At 37.1% G+C, this 25,835-nt stretch overlaps 1 protein-coding gene across 1 annotated transcript in view; it reads right to left on the reverse strand.

Moving 5' to 3' along the window:
• Positions 1-25,835, reverse strand: part of DNAH2 (dynein axonemal heavy chain 2) — a 456,831-nt gene that overhangs the window by 299,884 nt on the left and 131,112 nt on the right. The window lies entirely within an intron of this gene.

A 25,835-nucleotide genomic window follows, 5' to 3' on the forward strand; every position in this document is an offset into this window, starting at 1 on the left:
GTTACAATTAAACCTAACACTACATTATCAATAAATTAATTAAATAAAATACCTACAATTATCTACAATTAAACCTAACAATACACTATCAATAAATTAATTACATTAAATACCTACAAATAAATACAATTAAATAAACTAACTAAAGTACAAAAAATAAAAAAAGCTAAGTTACAAAAAATAAAAAAATAATTTACAAACATAATAAAAATATTACAGCAATTTTAAACTAATTACACCTACTCTAAGCCCCCTAATAAAATAACAAAGCCCCCCAAAATAAAAAAATGTCCTACCCTATTCTAAAATTAAAATTGAAAAGCTCTTTTACCTTACCAGACCTTAAAAGGGCCTTTTGCGGGGCATGCCCCAAAGAAATCAGCTCTTTTGCCTGTAAAAAAAAACACAATACCACTCCCCAACATTACAACCCACCACCCACATACCCCTAATCTAACCCAAACCCCCCTTAAATAAACCTAACACTAAACCCCTGAAGATCTTCCTACCTTGTCTTCACCAAGCCGGGTATCACCGATCGGTCCTCCAGAGGGTCCCGAAGTCTTCATCCTATCCGGCAAGAAGAAATCCAGAAGAGGCTCCAAAGTCTTCATCCTATCCGGGCAGAAGAGGAGATCCGGACCGGCAAACATCTTCATCCAAGCGGCATCTTCTATCTTCATCCATCAGACGACGAGCGGCTCCATCTTCAATGCGAGCTCAATCTGATTGGCTGATTGGATCAGCCAATCGGATTGAACTTGAATCTGATTGGCTGATTCCATCAGCCAATCAGATTTTTCCTACCTTAATTCCGATTGGCTGATAGAATCCTATCAGCCAATCGGAATTCGTGGGACGCCATCTTGGATGACGTCCCTTAAAGGAGCCTTCATTCTGTGTTAGGACGTCGGAAGAAGAGGATGGATCCGCGCCGGAGGTCTTGAAGATGGAGCTGCTCGTCGTCGGATGGATGAAGATAGAAGATGCCGCTTGGATGAAGATGTTTGCCGGTCCGGATCTCCTCTTCTGCCCGGATAGGATGAAGACTTTGGAGCCTCTTCTGGACTTCTTCTTGCTGGATAGGATGAAGACTTCGGGACCCTCTGGAGGACCGATCGGTGATACCCGGCGTGGTGAAGACAAGGTAGGAAGATCTTCAGGGGCTTAGTGTTAGGTTTATTTAAGGGGGGTTTAGGTTAGATTAGGGGTATGTGGGTGGTGGGTTGTAATGTTGGGGGTGGTATTGTGTTTTTTTTTACAGGCAAAAGAGCTGATTTCTTTGGGCAAAAGGCCCTTTTAAGAGCTGGTAAGGTAAAAGAGCTTTTCAATTTTAATTTTAGAATAGGGTAGGGCATTATTTTATTTTGGGGGGCTTTGTTATTTTATTAGGGGGCTTAGAGTAGGTGTAATTAGTTTAAATTGTTGTAATATTTTTATTATGTTTGTAAATTATTTTTTTATTTTTTGTAACTTAGCTTTTTTTATTTTTTGTACTTTAGTTAGTTTATTTAATTGTATTTATTTGTAGGTAATTTATTTAATTTATTTATTGATAGTGTAGTGTTAGGTTTAATTGTAGATAATTGTAGGTAATTTATATAATTAATTTATTGATAGTGTAGTGTTAGGTTTAATTGTAACTTAGGTTAGGATTTATTTTACAGGTAATTTGGTAATTATTTTAACTAGGTAGCTATTAAATAGTTATTAACTATTTAATAGCTATTGTACCTGGTTAAAATAAATACAAAGTTGCCTGTAAAATAAATATTAATCCTAAAATAGCTACAATGTAATTATAATTTATATTGTAGCTATATTAGGGTTTATTTTACAGGTAAGTATTTAGCTTTAAATAGGAATAATTTATTTAATAAGATTTATTTTATTTTGTTAGATTTAAATTATATTTAATTTAGGGGGGTGTTAGGGTTAGGGTTAGACTTAGCTTTAGGGGTTAATAAATTTAATAGAGTAGCGGTGAGGTCCGGTCGGCAGATTAGGGGTTAATACTTGAAAAGTCAAAAGGGTGTGTAAGCTGTTACTAAGCTGAACCAGAATGGCCTATCTCCTAATTGCACTCCTCACAATACATGCAATCAATTCTAACAGAAGAAAAAACAAGGTTGGAGAAGGCGCCAAAGGGCTATCTGGTGGGGAATAATTGAATTAAAAAAATATCTAAATGTGCTTCAGAAATAAAGGGTAAGGAACAATAAAAATGTCTATGACTATATAAATATAAAGATGTAACTCAAAGTGTGATACACACTTGCGTGGTAAGAAGGCAATCCACTAATTTAAAATAAATAGATTCAATTTATTAATGCAATAAATAGTGAAACCGCTAATACATTTCTATTAGAATAGTATTTAAAACATTGCAATATGTTCACGAAACCAGCTGGTACTAATATCTAAAAATTGAGAAGCATCAAACATTGAATGACAATTTAAAATAACATTAAAATAACAATTTAGTGACCTATAGTGCTACAAATGTTAGAAAGCTAAACATTAAGTTAATAGACACAATGAGCTGTTACGAGCCCGGATTACATAAACCTGTATGGACGGCTATATTTGCTAGTTATTAGATTCAGGTAGGCACTGTGTGCTAATATCGATGAATAGTCTTTTGATAAAGGAGAACTTGAGCTTAACAAATTGGTCCTTATGATACAGTTCGAGTTGGAAACTAAGAGTCTTCACCCCCAATTTTGAGGGTCTTTCAAATAACACAGTCAGTAATAGGCACTCACCCGGAGCTCCGATGTTTAGGGGCGGGCCTCTTTACTCTTCTCACCTGTAAGGTTCCTTTTTCCACTCGATATTGTCTTCACATGAATTGGGAAAACAAGTATTGCTTCAAAGTGTGCACACTTCCTTGAGAAAATGCTCCTACCGCTTTCGCTCAGTACCTGGGTCAGTTTAACTGGGTTCTGGCTGTGCGGTCCTGGGAGCTTGTCGGGTCTGTATCCTTTCCAAAGTAAGCTGGATGCCGGTATGATCTACGCGTTTCAGCTCGCCAGGGAGCCTTTGTCAAGATACCTTCCTCCAGCTGTGATCCCTTTTTTAAAGGGTTCCTCCATTAACCCTATCTGTGCTTCGGTAAAACAATTAGTGCTTCCATTGGCTTTGTACTCCTTAATTGTGCCTCATGTCCTATTCAATATATATAGCCCGTTTCCACTACAGGTTTATTTTGGTTATTCAGTTGGTGAAAAACCCTGTCACTAGAACATTATACAAATAGTCATGTTATCGTTACACACTTTACTCCTGTTTACACATTTATTAACCCCATCAATCTATTACCTAATTTATTACCACGGGAAGCCACAACTTCATATCTATATAGACACTTAAATTTAATTATAAATACTAAGAAAAAAATATTTAGGAAAAAACATTGGCATAGTTAAATTTAATAGAACTTAAAAGGAAGGTTCCTGTATGGATTCGAACTCACAACCCTTTACGCCTGAAGTCAGACCACCTAACCATTAGGCTATAATGACTGTTTGCCTAAAAAGACTTTGACATTAGTATTTGTCTTTTAATTTCACAAATAAGTAATCTCATAATTTGTATTTTGTATTTTGTATTCTCATAATTTGTATTTAAACAAATTCCTTTTAGTTTAATAAGTCTGAATTGAAAAAAACTCAGTTGAAATCAACTTGTTGAAAATAATTGTGTGGAAAAAAGTTTTCCTCTTAGCTTGGATTCGAACTCAGGACCCTTACGGTCGGAGTTTAACCTAAACACCATTGGGCTAAGGTGGATGTTCACATCTAGTGGATTCTACTCATAACTTCTATCTTATTTTAAACTGCTTAAATATATAAGACTATCTCTAAAATAATAATTTCTTAATGGCTGGGTGGAATCGATCCCCAGACCTCTCATTTATGAAGCCTCAATCTTAGCCATTCAGCTATTGGCTAATACTTCAGTTCACAAGCTCACTAGATCTTTAGAAGGTTAGATCCGTGGTTGAATGTCATTTTCATTGAGCATGTATTGCTATGTAAATAACAATTACAACAATAGTCTATAATAAGAATGAGCTAGGACCATCAAAGCCAAAACTATTTAATAACCGTGATTTAAAAAAATCCCCATGAAAAAGGATATAAGATAATATTCTAATCTATTAGGCAAGTCAATAATTTTTCAGTTTACAATTTATTAGGCTCTAATGACAAAGTCAGAGGATGTTTATGTTTAATGTAAATATCAATACTAACGCTACTGCGCATGTGGACTATCTACCAAACAATCACCCCAATTGGTCAAAGGGACTTAAATAAAGACAAACTGGACTTTGCCAATTCTAAAAAGGAATGAAAATCCTTGACCTCTAACAGACCAGGAAGCACTAACTAGTGTCAAGGGGAGCTCAATTTCTGACCCCTACTTTCTTGCAACTCTGAGTTTTTACAACGATCCCTAGTAACCAATGTTCCATCCAAATTTCATAACTCAAGTATGTTTATTCAAATTAAATAAGAAAAAAGGGCCTTTTAAGTTATATAAAGGCATTCAGGTCCATTTCACTATTCAATCCCTCAGGGTGAAGAGTATCGAAATTGTAGATAAATTCTGCTTCATGTCTGAGTAATTTCTTAACCATATTCCCTCTTCTACCATCCTGTACTATTCTTTTAATCCCCCAAAATTTTAGTGTTCCTGTATTCCCTTTATGTACCTCTTTGAAATGTTTATATAGAATAGTGTCTTCTCTCTCGTGTTCTATTGCCAATAGATGTTCACGTATGCGGTCTTTTAATTTTCGTCCGGTCTGACCAAAGTACCTTAAGTTACAGTCACATTGTAACAGGTAAATAATATTTATATCGGTACATTTTATAATGTCCGTTATTTTAATAATTCTCCCATCTTTATCTGACTTAATCTGTTTCAGTTTCGTACTGTGTTTGCAAGACTTGCATTGGTGGCAGGGGAAGAACCCCTCTATTTTGTTACCATCAAGTGTTCTATACCCTCTCTTACAAATTTCATTCCCCCCTTTATATTCGCTCGGGGCTAATATCGTTTTTAGATTCCTAGCCTTTCTATAAATGAATTTGGGGTTTCTTCCTAAATTTGGGCCTATTAAAGGGTCTTTCAATAAAAGATGCCAGTGTTTCTTAACTACTTTTTGGAATTGTTTGTGATGGGCAGAATAGGTGGTAATTAGCGGTATGTCTAATGTTTCTTTTGACTCCCCCTCAAGGGGTTTTTCCTTTTTTCGTAATAGTTCCTCTCTATCCATCTTTTTCACTTCATTCACTGTCTCTAGAATCTTATGGGTATCATAGCCCTTTTGTTCGAATCTCTTTACTAGTACTTCTGATTGTTTCTCAAAATCCTCTAAATCCGTACAATTCCTCCTTACACGCATTAATTGACCCTTTGGTATGTTCTTTTTCCACTGACTGAGATGGCAGCTCTCAGAGTCAATGTAATTGTTAGAATCGACCTTTTTGAAAAAGGTCTTTGTTTTAATTTCGTTATTACTTATCTCAATTTCTATGTCCAGATAATGAATTCTTTCTTTACTAAACTCATGCGTGAATTTTAAGCCAAAGTTGTTGGAATTGAGGTCATCTATAAAAATATCCAATAGTTCTGTATCCCCTTTCCACACAAAGAATAAATCGTCGATGTACCGTCTATAGAACACAAGGTTCGCACCCCATGGGGATCTTTCTATCAACTCTCTTTCGAAGACCCCCATGAATAAGTTTGCATAACTGGGTGCGAACCTTGTGCCCATAGCCGTACCTTTGACTTGCAAAAAATAGCTACTCTCGAATTTGAAATAATTATTATTCAAGATAAATTTAATACATTGCAATAAAAAGTCTCTTTGTGTGCTGGTCATTTCACTGTCATGTCTCAAAAAATTCTCTACGGCTTGTATTCCTAAATCGTGCTCTATGTTAGTATAAAGTGAGCTGACATCACAGGTGACCAGCACAAAATTGGGTTCCCATTTAATCTCTCTTAATACTCTTAAAAATTGTGCAGAGTCTGACAAGTAAGAGGGGAGTTCTTTCACGTAGTTTTGCAAGAAGTAGTCAATATATTGGGACAAGTTTGACGTTATTGAATCAATGCCCGATATAATGGGGCGACCAGGTGGTTCTTTCAGATCCTTGTGGTTAATACTTGAAGTTAGGTGTCAGTGATGTTAGGGAGGGCAGATTAGGGGTTAATACTATTTATTATAGGATTATTGAGGTGGGAGTGAGGCGGATTAGGGGTTAATAACTTTATTATAGTGGCGGCGAGGTCCGTTTGGCAGATTAGGGGTTAATAAGTGTAGTTAGGTGGCGGCAACATTGGGGGGGCAGATTAGGGGTTAATAAATATTATGTAGGTGTCAGCTGTGTTAGGGGCAGCAGATTAGGGGTACATAGGGATAACGTAGGTTGCGGCAATGTGAAGTCGGCAGATTAGGGGTTAAAAAAATTTATTAGAGTGGTGGCGGTGTGGGGGGGCCTCGGTTTAGGGGTACATAGGTAGTTTATGGGTGTTAGTGTACTTTAGAGCACAATAGTTAAGAGCGTTATGAACTGGCGTTAGCCCAGAAAGCTCTTAACTCCTGGCTTTTTACTGCGGCTGGAGTTTTGTCGTTAGATTTCTAACGCTCACTTCAGCCAAGACTCTAAATACCGGCGTTAGAAAGATCCCATTGAAAAGATAAGATACGCAAATGGCGTAGGGGGATCTGCGGTATGGAAAAGTCGCAGCTGGAAAGTGAGCGTTAGACCCTTTCCTGACTGACTCTAAATACCAGCGGTAGCCCAAAACCAGCGTTAGGAGCCCCTAACTCTGGTTTTGACGGCTAACGCAGAACTCTAAATCTAGGCATAAATTTATTTTCTAAAAGTGCTGGATCTTCTGAAAAAAATGAAGTATGATTTGTGTGGGGACTAAACAGAAAATAAGTTAATATTTATGTCTGAATGCAGTAAATACCAAACAGTTATAGCACATGGGTGTAAAATCGCTCAGGGGTTAGAGCTGTATTCATGACATTGACAAAGATACAAGATATATCAAACTATGAAAAGAAAATAGGGAGACAAACTCAACAGAGACAGAACAAAAGCTTGAAAAACTTCAGAGCTTGTCCACAAGGTCAGAGCCACTCAGGGTGTCATCTCTTTTAGCTTACAATCACCTAGATTACGAGTTTTGAGCGCTATAGGGAAAGTTGCGTTATTAAACCCTCTATAGCGCTGCCATTACAAGTTTAAAAAAACCCAGCTTGAGCGGGCGATATGGAGATTTTGGGCTCCATACCGCACCAAAAACAAGCAGTGTTTTGACGTGCTCGTGCAAGTTTTCCTCATAGACATCGATGGGGAGAGCCAGCAAAAAAAAGTTTAACACTTGCAGATGGCAGAAATAAAGGCTCCGTAACGCAGTCCCATTGATGTCTATGGGGAAAAAGAAAATACTGTTTAAACCTAACACCCTAACATAAACCCCATGTCTAAACACCCCTAATCTGCTAACCCTGACATAGCCGACGCATGCCTACAGTTATTAACCCCTAATCTGCCGCTCCCGATATCGCCGCCACCTAAAAAAAATTATTAACCCCTAATGTGCCACTCCCGATATCGCTGCCACTATACTAAAGTTATTATCCCCTATTCCGCCGCACCCCAACATCGCCGCAACTATATTAAAGTTATTAATCCCTATTCCGCCATGCCCCAACATCGCTGTAACTAAATAAAGTTATTAACCCCTAAACCTCTGGCCTCCCACATCACTACCACTAAATAAACCTATTAACCCCTAAACCACCAGCCCCCACATCGCAACAACCTAAATTAAACTATATTAACCCCTAAAACTAACCCTAACCCTAATCCTAACCCTAACACCCCTAACTTTAACATAATGAAATTAGATCTAAATTAAATTTACAATTATTAACTAAATAATTCCTATTTAAAACTAAATAAATACTTACCTGTAAAATATAACTTAAGGTAGCTACAATATAACTAATAGTTATATTGTAGCTAGCTTAGGTTTTATTTTAATTTCACAGGTAAATTTGTATTTATTTTAACTAGGTAGACTAGTTAGTAAATAGTTAACTATTTACTACCTAGTTAAAATAAATACAAACTTACCTGTGAAATAAAACCTAACTACCTTACACTAAAACCAACCATTACACACAAAAAAACAACGAAATTATCAAAAAAAAATAAGTTTATTCCTATTCTAATAGCCTTTTTTTAAGAAAAAACAACCCCAAAATAAAAAAGCCTAATCTAGAATAAACTACCAAGGGCCCTTAAAAGGGCCTTTTGGGGGGCCCTTAAATGGGCTTTTTGTAGGGCATTGCCCTGACTTAAACAGCTCTTTTGCTAAAAAAAATACAAACACCCCCTAACACTATACCCCCCTAACTACCAAGGGCCCTTGAAAGGGCTTTTTGGGGGCCGTTAAAAGGGCCTTGTGTAGGGCATTGGACTGAGTTAAACAGCTCTATTGCTAAAACAAAATAATGCAAACACCCCCTAACACTATACAAACCCCCACCCCCCAAACCACCAATGGCCCCTAAAAGGGCCTTTTGTAGGGCATTGCCCTAAGTTAAACAGCTCTTTTTAAAAAAAAAAAAACACCCCCTAAAAATATTTGCCCTAAACATTGCCCTAAATAAATCAGCTCTGTTTATGAAATAAAAATACAAATACCGGGGGGGGGGGGCAGAGTCTGGCCACGCAGGATGATGGCTTAATTTTTGACTCTTAAGCCTCACATCTAAAACTATAAAAGGGTTAAAAGCGTAAAAAAAATCTGCTCAATAAGGGAAAAGAGTGGCTAGACACCAGCAGTCACCGGAGGAATGAGCAAGGGGATTGGACCCCGCTATAAACAGGGCCTACATCGTGTGGGGCTAAAATCATAAAGAAGCACAGAGAGAGATAAGTACTGTGTACATATGGTGATGGATCAAAGGGTCACTCACTGAAACCAGCGGAAGGGTGAGGAGACAAATATCGAAGATGCCACTCACAGCTCAAGACGGACATTGGGGAATAGGCCTTGACGATATCGCACGCACTCCCGCTCCGGCGGGCAGCAGACCTCAAGTGCAGATAAGCGGTAAAGAGCAGGCAGTGAGTCGCGCTGGATCCCTGGAACAGGGAGACAGACGATCGCTATACACCTACAATCCACAAGTGCGCAGAGGGAGAGTAAGCTGATATACTCTGTGTGGGCCGAACTAAACACGCGACATTTAAGCAACAGAAGTGGAAGGTTGTGTGCAACGAGTGTAGTTCCTGTCTGCAACAAAGAAACCGCTCAGCAGCCATATCCAGATCAAAACGGAGGTTTGGGCCTGTTCCGGGATACAACCAGACAGTAGATCTGGCTTCAGCAGAAGGTAAGCGACGAAAGTACAAGCATTTACTACATACTATCCATGAGGGAAGATCAGCCCTACTAACTCCGACAAACAAAATAGACTCAGTTTCCCAGATGGGTGATATTACATGCAGAATCCAAGGCACAGTTAGGCCCATAACATATGTAAGAAGCCTGGCACAGCAGGCTATAAAGGGGCACTTTTGCAATTTCAACTTGGCACACACCTGCAGGATAGTAGTAGTGACCTGGAGGGTGCAATATCTGGCCCTTCATTGGTTCCGGGGACTCACTGCTTACAAGCAATGCCTAGCAGGAAGAATACAAAAACAGACAAAACTACAAAGCATACTAACCTAACTACTTAAAAACAGCACCTCTCAGGGAAAATATGGCAAAGCAGGGATCATACCCCCAAGCACACACAACAACTGCACAGGATCACTATACAAAAGCACAACAACAAATGTACTTAACCAGAGAAGATTTAAAAACCATCTCTTCTAAAGAGGACATAAATGCAGTCCTGTTAGAAATGCGATCCTTATTTGGTGATTTAAAGAAAGATATGGTTCAAGTTAATCAAAAGTTCCAAACACTTATACAAAATCATGAATCCTTAAGGAACAACATGAGAAAAAACACACAGCAACTGAAGGAACACAATGAGAACATACAATTCCTGTTGTCTAGGATTGAAGAACTGGACAACAGAGGCAGGAGGAATAATTTAAGGATACCGGGGGTGGCAGAAACCGTCACGAACACCTCCATAGACAAATACCTATAAGACCTATTCAGAACATTGAAGGGCACACCAAATTCAGTGAACATCTCCATAGAAAGAGCACAAAGGGCCTTGAGACCTTAACCATCACCTAAGGCCCCCCTGGGGCATTATTGTTAAGTTCCTCAACTACAAGGACAAAGAAGAGGTCTCTCAAAAAGCTAGAACAGCTAAGAACTTGACGCACGCTGGATTTCCCATACAGATTTTCTCAGACCATAGTCAAGCTACTTTACAAAAGAGAAGAGACCTAAAATGTATTACTTTGGAGTTACAGGTACATAAAATCCCTTACAAGTGGGGTTTTCCAGTAAGCATTATTGCTACTAGAAATGGTACTCAATCCATCTTCAGAAAACTGGAGGATCTACCAGAGTTCTGCAGATCTCTAGACATCAACATTCAACTTCCTGATTTGACCAACAACTCTCATCTGGACCAAACTCCAAGGGAAAACCAGGATCTCCCAATATGTCTACTTGAGGACCTTGAAAAAAAGACTTCTGAAGTGCTACATATAACCTGATAAGTTTTAATGCTTCCTATGAAGAAATTAAATTGCAAAATGAGAAATTAATAGGAATAGGGTACTACTTTGTTATTCTAATATCTTTTTCATAGATATATAGCGATGTAAAGTATTAAGGTAACACTAGTTACTTATAAATAACAAACAGTATAATACTGGTAATAGAATAAATCTCTCCAGGGACCTGTCATAATAGAGGAGAACAAGGACTCCTGATACCATATGACGTATCTGAGATAAAACCAGGAATAGCTGTAGGCTATAAACATGACAAGATATAAGGCACTGGTTTATGAACAAGTACGTAAGGATAGATATGTGAATAAGGTTATAAAAAAGTTATACAGGTTTATAAGAGAATATGTTGGGGCAGACGTGCCCAAAGTTATGAAACAGTTATATACAAAGATGTGAAAATATTTGTTTGTTTAAGATTATATACAGCGGGCCCTGCAGAATTCTTAAAAGGCTTATGCTACATGTATGTATATTGGTTTGCAGAGAATGATGACTAAGATAGCACTTCTGTTTGACTCATAGAACTCCTCTTCTTCTAAGAAACAGATTTCACATTTAGCTCACAACACAGCAGAAAGACACAATGATCTTATACCCCGCCTGATCAGTTCAGGCTATTTTGACCCAATCTTAACATAATGTTTATAGCTTCATTAGCAAGTCAGATGTGAGGTTACTGACCCCATATTTGCTGATTTTTTATTAAACATAACCAGACTTGGATGTGTCTTATTTTGAATTCACAAAAATTAAAGGAGAGTTGCTATTAGATATCACATGTTTCAAGGTTAAAGGGCCATGAAACCCACATTTTTTCTTTCATGATTTAGAAAGATAATGTAATTTTAAACATCTTTCTAATTTACTTATATTATCTAATTTGTTTTATTCTCTTGATATTCTTTGCTGAAAAGCATATCTAGATATGCTCAGTAGCTGTTGATTGGTTGCTGCACATAGAAGCCTCGTGTGATTGGCTCACCATGTGCATTGCTTTTTCTTCAGCTAAGGATATCTAAAAAATGAAGCAAAATAAATAATAGAAGTAAATTGTAATGTTAAATTTCTAGTCTCTATCTGAATCATGAAAGAAAGATTTTGGGTTTAGTGGCCCTTTAAGACAGTAAACCATTCACAGTAAACAATTGAACAAGAAACTATAACACACAAAGTGTAAAAGACGCAACTCTACATTAAGATTTTCTTGCTAATTTTCTCCTAACTTCGTCCAATATATCTTCATATATTTCCTTTCTTACCTCTTTAACCTTTCTCTTCTTTCTATTTCCCCCCACCCCTTTTTTTCTTCTTTTTTTTTCTTCTTTCTTTCCCCCTCCCCTGCAATGATACAAGCTATAATGTCGAAACATAAAACCCATAATCTAACAGTCATGACCTTAAATGCAAAAGGTCTTAATCTACCTGAGAAAAGATCTCACATTATACGTGACATCACCAGGTTACACTGTGACATAGTTTATCTGCAAGAAACACACTTTAAAAAAGGCAAAGAACCAAGATGGTTTACTCCCAAATATCCAACGGCTTTTTTCGCATCAGACCCTACAAAAAAAAAAATGGAATAGGGATACTCATAAAAAAACATCCCTGTTTAAATTAATACGTGAAGAGAGAGACACAGAGGGGCGTTATTTGATACTGGTGGGCACTCTTTATAACAGACCGGTCACACTAGTCAATGTCTATTTTCCTAACCAGCACCAAAATACATTTATGAGAAACATCACAAATAAAGTACTGAAGGTCCAGAAGGGAGCTCTGATTTTTGGAGGGGACCTTGATTTCCCATTAGATCCCCAAATAGACACATCTAGAGGGTCAGCTTCTGTCTCCAACAAAATTATCAAACAATGTAACAATAGACTAGAGGAATTGGCAGTGCACAACACATAGCGTGCCGCACACAAAACAAGAAGGGACTACACATTTTCCTCTCACCCTCATGATCTATATTCCAGAATAGATTACATCTTCACTGATCAAAATACACTAGCCCTTGTAGTGAATACGAAAATTTTTCCCATGACATGGTCAGACCACGCACCTGTAATATGCTACCTTAGATGGCCTTCGACTTTCTGCTTGACAATTTGCCAATCAGAACTAAAATTGAAACCATACTTCAAGAATATTTCACACATAAAAATCTAGTTGAAACGCCAAAACCAGTTTTGTGGGAAGCGGATAAATGTGTGTTAAGAGGGGAACTCATTAAACAAAAGGTGGCACAGGCCAAACAAATCAGAACTAAATATTCCTTGCTACTTACTAGAATAAATGCTTAGGAAAAGTAACACAAAAATAGACAAGTACATAAGATCAGAGCTCATGCAAACAAGAAAGGACATACAAGAATTACACACACAAGAGCACCAAAAACTCGCTCTTAAAATGCAACAGAAATGCTATGAATTTGGGGATAAACCGGGGAGACTGCTAGCGAGAGTCTTAAAGCGAAAACAGTTAAAAACTCATATTCACTCTATCCATATTCGAAACAATACTACATGTAAGGATAGCCCAGCCATAGCAGAGGTGCTTCGAGCCTATTACCATAATCTATACAACCTGAAATCCCCGGAACAGGTTATGGGGGATAACAGGGGACAATCAATCCCTCTGGATATTAAACAGTATTTAGACAAGTTTAATCTCCCAATATTGACACGTGAAGAAGCAGAAGAGATAGAGGCCCCACTGAGGAGGTCCTGAAAACCATTGAAAGTCTAGCGTCAGGCAAAAGCCCAGGGCCTATAGAAGGTTAAAGTTAATACAAAGATTCTACACTCAGACTCTTAGCTAATCCCGAATGGTGATGTAACCTCAAAAACAATATCACCGAAGTTTAGAAGAGAAGAAAAAGTGATTGGGATAGCGCTAAACAGCTGCGAGTCTTATAGAGTGAAATAAATGTATGTGATTTTGGATCGATTTTTATCTGAATATGAGGGTGTCCCTGTTTTGGGTTGTCCAATTTTGGGATTACTATTTTGATATATGAGGATCCCCGGTTTATTTTGATCATATAACCGGGATGATAGAATAATTTCTATATTTTTAAGATAGTCTTATGTCCTATGGTTTTTTATATATCTCATAGATATTATTATAAAATATGATGAAAAAAAGAAAGGAGCAAGTGCTTAAAGATATATGTATTTTTATTCCTATACAGTTCCTATCGTAAATTAGTTGACAGTAAAATCTAACACATAGATGCCGGCATCTAGATTTAAAACATCATTAAAACAGTTTTTTATTTAAAAATTTATACTTGTTATATTCTATCAGTATTACTGCTGGTTTTGAACTATAATCGTGGTTTTATGAAAGCGGCTCTAATTGGCAACATTTGATACACAACAAAAAGTTTCTATTCCTTAACATACATGTATCGTATATTATGTTTGTTACAATTAAAAATTTTCGGTACAGATCTAGTTTTACAGTGTATTAGCTAGATAAGTGTGAATACCACGTATTTTTACTTAGACATTGATATTCCAGGTCTACGGTGGTTTGTCACAGTGATAAATGGTAGTTAGTGGATTTATCTGTCATATATACGTGTATAAGCAGATTGTCTCTTATTATAAAAACCTTGGTATATTGTCCATACTCTGGATTTCCTCAGTTAAAGTTGTGACCGGCTGGTCTTTTGGTGAAGTAGTTCCGTGTGTTCTCCCTTGTTTTCTTTTTTTGGTTTAAATCCGGGTCCTTCAGGTATTTCCTGATCCAATTGTGGATTTCTCCTCGTGTCTATATAACCCTTAAGCCAGGTGATTGAGGCTGGAACGGTTACTGGATCCTTGGATAGGAATTACACATATGGAGTCTGTCCCTAGAAAGTGGGATATGGCTCGATGTACCTGTCCTAGCCAGCCCGAACACGGGAAAGACCTCTCACCTGCTGGGTTCTGTGTTTAGATATCCTGTGACTGTCAGCAATCTCTACGCGTTTCAGCCTGGGGCCTTTATCAAGATGCTTGTGTGCTGTGCAGTCTGGATTTAAATATCATGTCCATCTTCCTGATTGGATCTTGTTCTTGACCAATCCCTATTGTTTATTTGTTGTTCCTCCTCCTGGAAGGTTGTCTCTTATTCCTCTCTTTGCGTTGTTAATATAAGGTTATCTAGCCTTTATACATCCTGACCTGTTATTATTATGCTTCAAACTTATTAGTTCATCTGTGAACGCATATAAATTGTTGTGTATCGTTTCTTAAGATAAAAGTAAAAATAAAACTAAAAATAAGATAAAGCTAAAAATAAAAACACAGTTCTCAAGCCTATGCTCCACTCTTCATGTTAAGTGTTTTTTTGGGCGGACTTTTATTCCTTATCATCTTATATCTTGGTTTTTTATTTATATTCCTATGTTTTAAGTGAAAATAAATCATATTGTGGTCTCAATCGTGTATTATTGTGTTCTCGCTTTAATTTGCAAGAGGTAATAGTCCTGATCAGTGTTTTGAAATTTATGTGTCAAGTGTTAGTTTATAAATCTTATACAGAAAACCTCCTGTATTCAGGATCATATATAAACCCTTTCCCTACAAAATTTTGAAATAAATTTTCTAAAGTGTTTAAATTTTAAAAGAGTGAGTTTTATAAAAAACATTGTTTATCTATGTGTTTAATATCTTAATTCTATTGGTTTTTAGGTGAAAAAGTTTCGTGAATAGGTTTACTCCATAATTCTGTGGAATTTTTTCATGTATTAAAGTTTCTTAGTGAGGAATGTGATAAACATTTTTAGAGGACGTTCCTTACTTTACCTATGTGTTTAACATGTGTCTATATGTTATTTGTGAAAATTTTTAGTGTGTGTGCTTTTAGTGTTTTTTCGTGGACTGTTTTAGTATAATTTAAACATCTGTAATATCTTTCTTGCCAGTGAGTATAATGTGGTAAAAAGTATGCAGTTGTGTTTTTCAGGTTATTTGTCTCTATTTTTGTATTATTTTTTATTTTTTAATTTTATTTAATATGTTGTCTTTTATATATTATATATAAGGCTTATGTCCTTGTTTTTTGTTATAGTTATATTTCTTTTGTCTTTGTCAAAGATTATTGTTTTTTTCAAAGATTTTTGTTTTTTTCAAGGATTATTGTTTTTTCCCTTTTCCTATGTGCATTTACACCATTTTGGCCTCTATGTATGTTATGTTTATTTGTTTAGTTATGTTTTTATATACAATGCAGTCTGTGTCTTTTATTATCACAGTTATATTAATGTATTTAGGTCCATTTCCGAATTTAATCCAAATGGGTGTAATGTTTTGAAGTTGAAGATACATTCTGCCTCCTTTTTGAGGAGGAGTGTATTCATATTCCCCCCCCCTTATTCCCAGATGTAGTTTTTTGATACCCCAGTATTTGAAATCTTTTAAATTACTGGAATGTTTTTCTTTAAAATGTGAGTACAGTATTGTGTCTGTTGATTCGTGTTCTATTTTTAGAATATGTTCTCGTATTCTATCTTTTATAGTTCTACTTGTTTGTCCAAAATATAGTAGGTTACATGTACATTTTATGCAATAGATGACATTCCTGTCTGTGCATCTTATTAGTTGATTTATTTTTAGACAGAAATTTGAATTAGATGATCTTATTTCCTTTCTTTTTTCACTGTATTTACAAGATTTACAGGATATACAGGGGAAGAAGCCTTTTAGTTTATTTCCATTTAGGTCTCCATCAACAGTGTTGTTTCTTTCTCTATACTCACTCGGTGATAATATCATTTTGAGGTTTTTGGCTCGTTTAAAAATTATGTCTGGTTGCTTTCTTACCCTTTTCCCTAAAATTTGATCTTGTTTTATTAGATGCCAATTCCTTTTCAGAATTTTTCTTATTTCAAAGTGTTGGCTACTGTATTCGGTAATACACTAGCCCTTGTAGTGAATACGAAAATTTTTCCCATGACATGGTCAGACCACGCACCTGTAATATGCTACCTTAGATGGCCTTCGACTTTCTGCTTGACAATTTGCCAATCAGAACTAAAATTGAAACCATACTTCAAGAATATTTCACACATAAAAATCTAGTTGAAACGCCAAAACCAGTTTTGTGGGAAGCGGATAAATGTGTGTTAAGAGGGGAACTCATTAAACAAAAGGTGGCACAGGCCAAACAAATCAGAACTAAATATTCCTTGCTACTTACTAGAATAAATGCTTAGGAAAAGTAACACAAAAATAGACAAGTACATAAGATCAGAGCTCATGCAAACAAGAAAGGACATACAAGAATTACACACACAAGAGCACCAAAAACTCGCTCTTAAAATGCAACAGAAATGCTATGAATTTGGGGATAAACCGGGGAGACTGCTAGCGAGAGTCTTAAAGCGAAAACAGTTAAAAACTCATATTCACTCTATCCATATTCGAAACAATACTACATGTAAGGATAGCCCAGCCATAGCAGAGGTGCTTCGAGCCTATTACCATAATCTATACAACCTGAAATCCCCGGAACAGGTTATGGGGGATAACAGGGGACAATCAATCCCTCTGGATATTAAACAGTATTTAGACAAGGTTAATCTCCCAATATTGACACGTGAAGAAGCAGAAGAGATAGAGGCCCCACTGAGGAGGTCCTGAAAACCATTGAAAGTCTAGCGTCAGGCAAAAGCCCAGGGCCTGATTAGTACTAAATATTACAAACTCTTCAAAACCATATTGGCTCCACACTTAACCTCCCTATTCAACTCACTAGAAGAAACAAGGGGATTTCCCTCCTCCATGTTATCGGCCCATATCTCTATTTTACCAAAACCAGGAAAAGCAGTGGATCACCCTGAAAATTTTAGGCCCATTTAACTCCTTAATGTCCAGGTAAGCAAAAGGTAGGGAATAGCAGCAAAACAATTAGGCACAGGAGCCAGAAGGCAGCCACCTCATCCACATCAAATGAAACTCCAAAAGAAAGGGTGCTCCAGCCTTTGCAGTTTAAAGTAAAATTACCTTTATTGTGCCATGGTCCACAAAACAAACAACGTTTCAGACCTACATTAGGTCCTTAGTCATGTCTCATATAGCATACAATAATATATGAATAAATTGTTTTTTTGGTTTTTTTATTCATATATTATTGTATTCTATATTATTATTATTATTATTTTTGCTAACCACTGGGCAACCAACTGTGGTTCATATCACGACCACACCCACACCACCACAGACATCACAACACTATCTAAACCAGCACTGAGGGTAACTCCTTACTACATTATCCAATCTTAATTTGGATTCCCTAAACCAAGGTCCCCTACTCTATACGACCCATGGACACCGTTCTTGCGGCCCATATCATCAGGCATCCCAACAAACAGATTGCCATAAACATATTGTTTTAATCTTAAAATATACTGTTTCAATTTCGTATATTTGTACATTGTGGAGCCACAATGTTTTAGTACTTTGTGCTTGTACTTTTACCATTATTGTATTTGATTTATCTATGTTTTTAACAAACATAAATATATAAAATCTTGATTTTAAACTGGGATCTCAGGTCTTCAATTTCACAACCAGAACACTAACTAGAAGTACTTGTTACTCCCACAAGGGTTCCCCCTCTCACCTAGCCCTAATTGAGGCGCTCTGCACTTATATTTCTATCTATTCACTCCTTTAAGCTAGCTAGATAGCCTCCAGTCAGAGCTTAAATTGCATTATCTCTTGGCGCTACATCTCTACAAAATAGATTACTTGCAAACCCTCCCGATTTCACTACCTAAGTTCTATCTACAGCGTTTACAGAAAAATATAGAGGAGTTCATATGGAAAGGAATTAGACCGCAAATCGCGAAAAACACACTTTATTTACCTAAGGAGAAGGGAGGGCTAGGAATCCTCAACTTAATGACATATCAAAAGCAATAAACCTCCAACACCAAGTCAAGTGGTGTAGTAATTCTAAAAATAAAACATGGGTTCAGTTAAGTAGAACAATTCTTCACACACAAAACCTGGGTTCTCTGAGTTGGACATCACCTAGGAACAGAACTGGAGCTATACTTAAATACCCCCTTTTACAAGAATTGTTTGCACGATGGGACAAAACATTTGGGGAAAACCCTCAAATATCTTCAAATCCATCACCTCTCACTCCATATATAGAAAACCCAGATATTCTGTTCACAAAGGCACAACAAATAGATATTGACAAAACAAGGGTTACAAATATCACCTTCCATAAAATAATAATAGATAAACAAGTTTAACAAAGGTCAGATTTGGAAGAGATGGGGGTCAATCTCACATGGTTTCACCACATGCAATTACAACATTACCTTCAGACAAACAAAAAAAATTCAACTGCTAACTAGGCCTTTAAAGTTTTTTGAATCCCTCTGCACGCTAGACCCAACACCTAGACATCTGATTTCTATTACATACTGCATGTTAGTGCCCCATAAAGATTCACCTCTTCCTAGTTATGCTAGATTCTGGAGTCGAGAGCTTCCTAATACACTCAGTGACAAAGATTGGGGTAAGATTTTTCATAACCATGACAAGGCCTCGGTCTCGACTAGAGTACTAGAATCTAATTACAAGTTCCTTTCAAGTTGGTACTTGACTCCAGATAAAATTAAAAAGATCTATAAACATACAGATGGGAAATGCTGGAGAGGATGTGGGAAACAAGGCTCATTCCTCTACATTTGGTGGGACTGCAAGGCAATGGAACAGTAGTGGGAAACAGTAATAGTTTACCGAAGATAGCAGATAAATCTAAATAATATCTCCTATTTATTATGCTTAACAGTGCTAAATCCTTGGTTCCTAAACATTGGAAATCAATTAAAATCCCCACCCAGGATGAATGAATACAACAAACTGACAGACTTTTGTTAATGGAAAGATTCCGCTATATGAGAGACGATAGAATAAAAACACATGAGTATATGCTTAACCTTTGGAAAGCTAACACATTGAATTAGTCAGGAACATCAGGAAATGTAGCTGACATATTGAACATATGATTATTGATAATAGGCAATGGGTCCACCACATCGTGGCCCAATCTGTCACCCCCCTACCACCCTCCTTTTTTTTCTCTCTTCCGTTTACCTAACACGATACTAAATCTCTTCCTCTCTTTTTCTTTCCTATAAACCTTTCCTCTGTTCCTTCCACCCTCTATGTGGAAGTATTCAAGATATTGGTTCTTAAACAATCACTATACAACAAATAGCTTGTTAGACTGATAGAAGTGGTACAGCGAAGGACTCTACTTTTAAACAGCTACAGTATATAGCTTTAAACATGGTTTATTCCCAAATTTAAATGACCTATTGTTAAAAGAATCGTATCAGATACAGCGATGGACTATGAAATTAAGCAGCTGTATAATGCTACATGGGAACTACTCCCAAGTTTAAGTTAATTATCTTGTTAATTGTACTGAAAGGTCCGGGGGCCTATCCTAGCCAAAGACACTTTTAAGGCTGGGAGTAAAAATGGAAGAACGCTCATAACATGTCTATCCGGACTGGTCAATGACAAAATGTTTATGATCTTCTAATTGTACAATGTCAAATCTTTTCTGTATTGTAATGTTATTTGAAATCTCAATAAAGCCTTTGAAAAAAAAAAAAAAATACAAATACCCACTAACATTACAAACCCCCACCCCCCCCCAAACCCACAAAATAAAAAAACACTATCTAAAAAACCTAAGCTACCCATTACCCTGAAAACTGCATTTGTATGGGCATTACCCTTAAAAGGGCATGTAGCTCTTTTACTGCCCAGACCCTAAACTAAAAAATCAAACCCTTAAAAAAGCCTAACACTAACCCACGCCGATCCACTTACAGTTTTTGAAGTCCCGCTTGAACGATCTTCATCCCGGCATTGAAGTCTTCATCCAGGCGGCGAGAAATCTTCATCCAGACGGCCTCTTCAATCTTTATCCCGGTGGCGAAGTCCTGATCCAATCTGTGAGAAGTCTTCATCCAGGCGGCCTTTTCAATCTTTATCCAGACGGCATCTTCTATCTTGATCCCGGAGGCGCGGAGCAGGTCCATCCTGAAGACATCCGGCTCGGAGCATCCTCTTCATACGGTCGCCGCTGTACACTGAATCTTCAACGCAAGGGACGCGATTCAAGATGGCGTCCCTTGCATTCCTATTGGCTAAAAAATTTGAATCAGCCAATAGGAATTAGGGCTGCTAAAATCCAATTGGCTATTCAAATCAGCCAATAGGATTTAAGCAGCTCTCATTCTATTGGCTAATTCAAATTAGCCACCTGGATGAAGACTTCTCGCCGCCTGGATCAGGACTTCAACTCCTGGATGAAGATCGTTCAAGCAGGACTTCAAAAACTGTAAGTGGATTGTCAGGGGGTTAGTGTTTTTTTTAAAGGTTTTTTTGGGTGTTTTTTTTTTTTAGGGTCTGGGCAGTAAAAGAGCTAAATAAACTTTTAAGGGCAAGGCCCGTACAAATGCAATTTTCAAGGCAATGGGTAGCTTAGGTATTTTTAGAATTAGGTTTTTTATTTTGGGCAGTTGGTTGGGTGGTGGGTTTTACTGTTGGGGGGCTTTATGGGTTTTTTCTTTACAGGTAAAAGAGCTGATATCTTTGGGGAAATGCCCCACAAAAGGCCCTTTTAAGGGCCATTGGTAGTTTATTGTAGGCTAGTTTTTTTTTATTTTGGGTGGGCTTTTTTATTTATTAGGGCTATTAGATTAGGCGTAATTCTTTTTTATTTTGGAGAATTTCGTTTGTTATTTTCCGTAATTTAGTGTTTGTTATTTTTTGTAACTTATTTTTTTTTCGTATTTAGATATTTTGTCATTTTTAAAGTAGTGTTAGGATTTTTTTAATGTGTAGTTTAGTTTAATTTAATTGGTAGTTAAATTAATTTTAGTTAAATTATTATATTAGTTTAATTGTTAGTTTAAACTTAGTTTTTTAAATTTGTCAGGTAAGTTTTAATTTAATTTAAGCTAGGGAAATTGTAATTTTAATATAAAGTTAGGGGGTTGTTAGGTTTAGGGGTAAATAGTTTAATTTAGTTTATTATGATGTGGGGGGCTTTCGGTTTAGGGGTTAATAGTTTACTTTAGTATATTTCGTTGTGGGGGTCTTGCAGTTAAGAGCTTAATAGGTTTAGTATAGAGGCGGCGGTGTAGGGCTTAATAACTTTAGTATAGTGGGGGCGATGTGGGCGGACGGCAGATTAGGGGTCAATAATATTTAAATAGTGTTTTAATAACTTTAGTATAGTGGTAAAGATGTCAGGGAGCGGCGGAATAGAGGTTAGTATTTTTTTAAAGTGGCGGCGATATCGGGAGCATCAGATTAGGGGTTACGAAATTTAATATAGTGTTTGCGATGTGGGAGGGCCTCAGTTTAGGGGTTAATAGGTAGTTTATGGGTGTTAGTGTACTTTGTAGCAGTTTAGTTATGTGTTTTATGTTACAGCTTTGTAGCGTAAAACTCATAACTACTGACTTTAGATGGCATTACAGATCTTGTCGTTTTAGGCTGTAACGCTCGCTTTTTAGCCAGAACGCAAAACTCGTAATACCGGCGCAATGTGAATTCCATTAAAAAAACGTAATTTTCAGGAGTGCGGTACTGACGTTGCGTTACAGGCTAAAAGGCTTGCGGTACAGCTATACCGACAAGACTTGTAATGCTTGCGTTAGGGAAAATGTTGCGTTATGGATCACAACGCTGATATTTGACTCATAACGCACAACTAGTAATCTAGGTGTATGTCTTTAATAGAGGAGAAATATCAAGCTATTGATCTGTTGTTCATTCCTGCTAGAGCCTTTCTCTTTCTGTATGTATTTGCAATATGATACTGGGTAAGTCTTCCTAAGGGTGATAGAGGAAACCAGAAGTGGACTCCTTGCCCAATGTGCTTAAAAGGAATATGGCTGCACCTTAATGATGAGGCCCAAAAAAAGGCTGAAACAATCATTGGGGTTGCCATGTTCCTTGTTTAGAGGAGGATTGCCTGGTATTCTGCCACTGGACTGACCTTCCTATACAGTATCAGACTGATATACTTCAGGAAAAGTTTATCTCTGTGAAAAGCACAATCTTCTCTGTGAAAAGCACAATTGGTCTAAAAGAAAAAGTTACTGAGCTGTTGTTCATCCTGGTAGTGCGCTTTCTGTATGTATCAAATTATGCCTTAATATAAAAAAAAAATCTCTCTGAAATATTGCATTAGCTGGTATAAAGCATTAAAGAAACATAGCATTTAGTATTTAACATAGAGTAAATGCACAATATAAATGAGCAACTGAGTCCTGTATTGTAGAAGATCTGTAAACAAAACACATTTTATAAAATCATTTAAACCACCATTTCATTTAAAAAAAATGTGGAGTTTTACAAACCCAAAGCAATTGGAAGATACACACCTTAAAGGGATAGGAAAGTGAAAATTAAACTTGCATGATTCAGATAAAGCATGTATTTTCAAATGTGCTTTGTTCTCTTGGTATCCCTTGTTGAAAAAGAATACGCACATTTCCTACACTAGTGGGAGATAGCTGCTGATTGGTGCCTGCACACATTTTTCTCCTGAGATTGGCAAACTAAATGTGTTCAGCTAGCTGCCAGTAGTGCAATGCTGTTCTTTCAGCAAAGGATAGCAAGAGCCAGTAGTGCAATGCTGTTCTTTCAGCAAAGGATAGCAAGATAATGAAGCAAATTCGATAATAGAAGTAAATTGGAAAGTTGTTTAAAATTGTATTTTCTATTCAAATCATGAAATAAAATGTTTGTGGTTTCTGTATACCTTCTCACTTTTGTTCTTACCATAGTACATGTGTAAATTAATTCTGCACAGCTTTAAGCAATGCCTATGCATCACTGTGTAGCATTTCCCTATATACACAGAAAGCTCACATAGTATGGGCTCCAGCAACTTTGCTATAGTTAATTACAGAAAAAGCAGGCAAACGTAAGTTTCTTTGTTTTTGTATAATATATACTTTCCCACTAACAACATTTTAGAATTATTTTTTCTTTCATGATCTCGCTAACTACTGGGGTATAAAAAGTGTAGTTGCAGAGCTCAGCCTACAAATGTTTCACATTCAATAGTCACTATGAACATCCTTACTACCTAATAATAAAATGTGTTGGAATTCTTGTTATTCTCAATATTTGTAGTATATACTAATCATTTAGAAAAGCTTTTCAAATTATTTATCTACCAAAATACAAATAGACTTTTTAGTGATTTGTGTACAAAGACGTCTTTGATAAGCTTCTGTCTAAAAGTTTAGAATACACTTTCTTAGTACATAGTTATCTAGTCCTTAAACCAGTCCATCTAATGTTCAGATTTGATATTTGAAGCTATAACACTTATTAATACATTTTTGATCACTAACCTACCAAGTCCATTAATAGTGTGGAAAATTGCCTATGATGCCAAACATTTTGGATTCTAGGGCCTAGATTTGGAGTTTGGCGTTAGCCGTGAAAACCAGCGTTAGAGGCTCCTAACGCTGGTTTTAGGCTAACTCCGGTATTTGGAGTCACTCAAAAAAGGGTCTAACGCTCACTTTTCAGCCGCGACTTTTCCATACCGCAGATCCCCTTACGTAAATTGCGTATCCTATCTTTTCAATTGGATTTTTCTAACTCCGGTATTTAGAGTCGTGTCTGAAGTGAGCGTTAGAAATCTAACGACAAAACTCCAGCCGCAGAAAAAAGTCAGTAGTTAAGAGCTTTCTGGGCTAACGCCGGTTCATAAAGCTCTTAACTACTGTGCTCTAAAGTACACTAACACCCATAAACTACCTATGTACCCCTAAACCGAGGTCCCCCCACATCGCCGCCACTCGATTAAATTTTTTTAACCCCTAATCTGCCGACCGCCACCTACGTTATACTTATGTACCCCTAATCTGCTGCCCCTAACACCGCCGACCCCTGTATTATATTTATTAACCCCTAATCTGCGCCCCACAACGTCGCCGCCAGCTACCTACAATAATTAACCCCTAATCTGCCGACCGCAAAGTGCCGCCACCTACATTATAGCTATGTACCCCTAATCTGCTGCCCCTAACACCGCCGACCCCTATATTATATTTATTAACCCCTAATCTGCCCCCCTCAACGTCGCCTCCACCTGCCTACACTTATTAACCCCTAATCTGCCGAGCGGACCGCACCGCTACTATAATAAAGTTATTAACTCCTAATCCGCCTCACTAACCCTATAATAAATAGTATTAACCCCTAATCTGCCCTCCCTAACATCGCCGACACCTAACTTCAATTATTAACCCCTAATCTGCCGACCGGAGCTCACCGCTATTGTACCTGATTAAAATAATTACAAAGTTGCCTGTAAAATAAATATTAATCCTAAAATAGCTACAATGTAATTATAATTTATATTGTAGCTATATTAGGGTTTATTTTACAGGTAAGTATTTAGCTTTAAATAGGAATAATTTATTTAATAAGAGTTAATTTATTTCGTTCAATTAAAATTATATTTAACTTAGGGGGGTGTTAGTGTTAGGGTTAGACTTAGCTTTAGGGGTTAATACATTTATTAGAATAGCGGTGAGCTCCGGTCGGCAGATTAGGGGTTAATGTTTGAAGTTAGGTGTCAGCGATGTTAGGGAGGGCAGATTAGGGGTTAATACTATTTATTATAGGGTTAGTGAGGCGGATTAGGGGTTACTAACTTTATTATAGTAGCGGTGCGGTCCGCTCGGCAGATTAGGGGTTAATAAGTGTAGGCAGGTGGAGGCGACGTTGTGGGAGGCAGATTAGGGGTTAATAAATATAATATTGGGGTCGGCGGTGTTAGGGGCAGCAGATTAGGGGTACATAGGGATAATGTAAGTAGCGGCGGTTTACGGAGCGGCAGATTAGGGGTTAATAATAATATGCAGTGGTCAGCGATAGCAGGGGCGGCAGATTAGGGGTTAATAAGTGTAAGGTTAGGGGTGTTTAGACTCGGGGTACATGTTAGAGTGTTAGGTGCAGACGTAGGAAGTGTTTACGCATAGCAAACAATGGGGCTGCGTTAGGAGCTGAACGC

Source organism: Bombina bombina, chromosome 6, assembly GCF_027579735.1.
Source record: "Bombina bombina isolate aBomBom1 chromosome 6, aBomBom1.pri, whole genome shotgun sequence".
NCBI classification, from domain to species: Eukaryota; Metazoa; Chordata; class Amphibia; order Anura; family Bombinatoridae; genus Bombina; species Bombina bombina.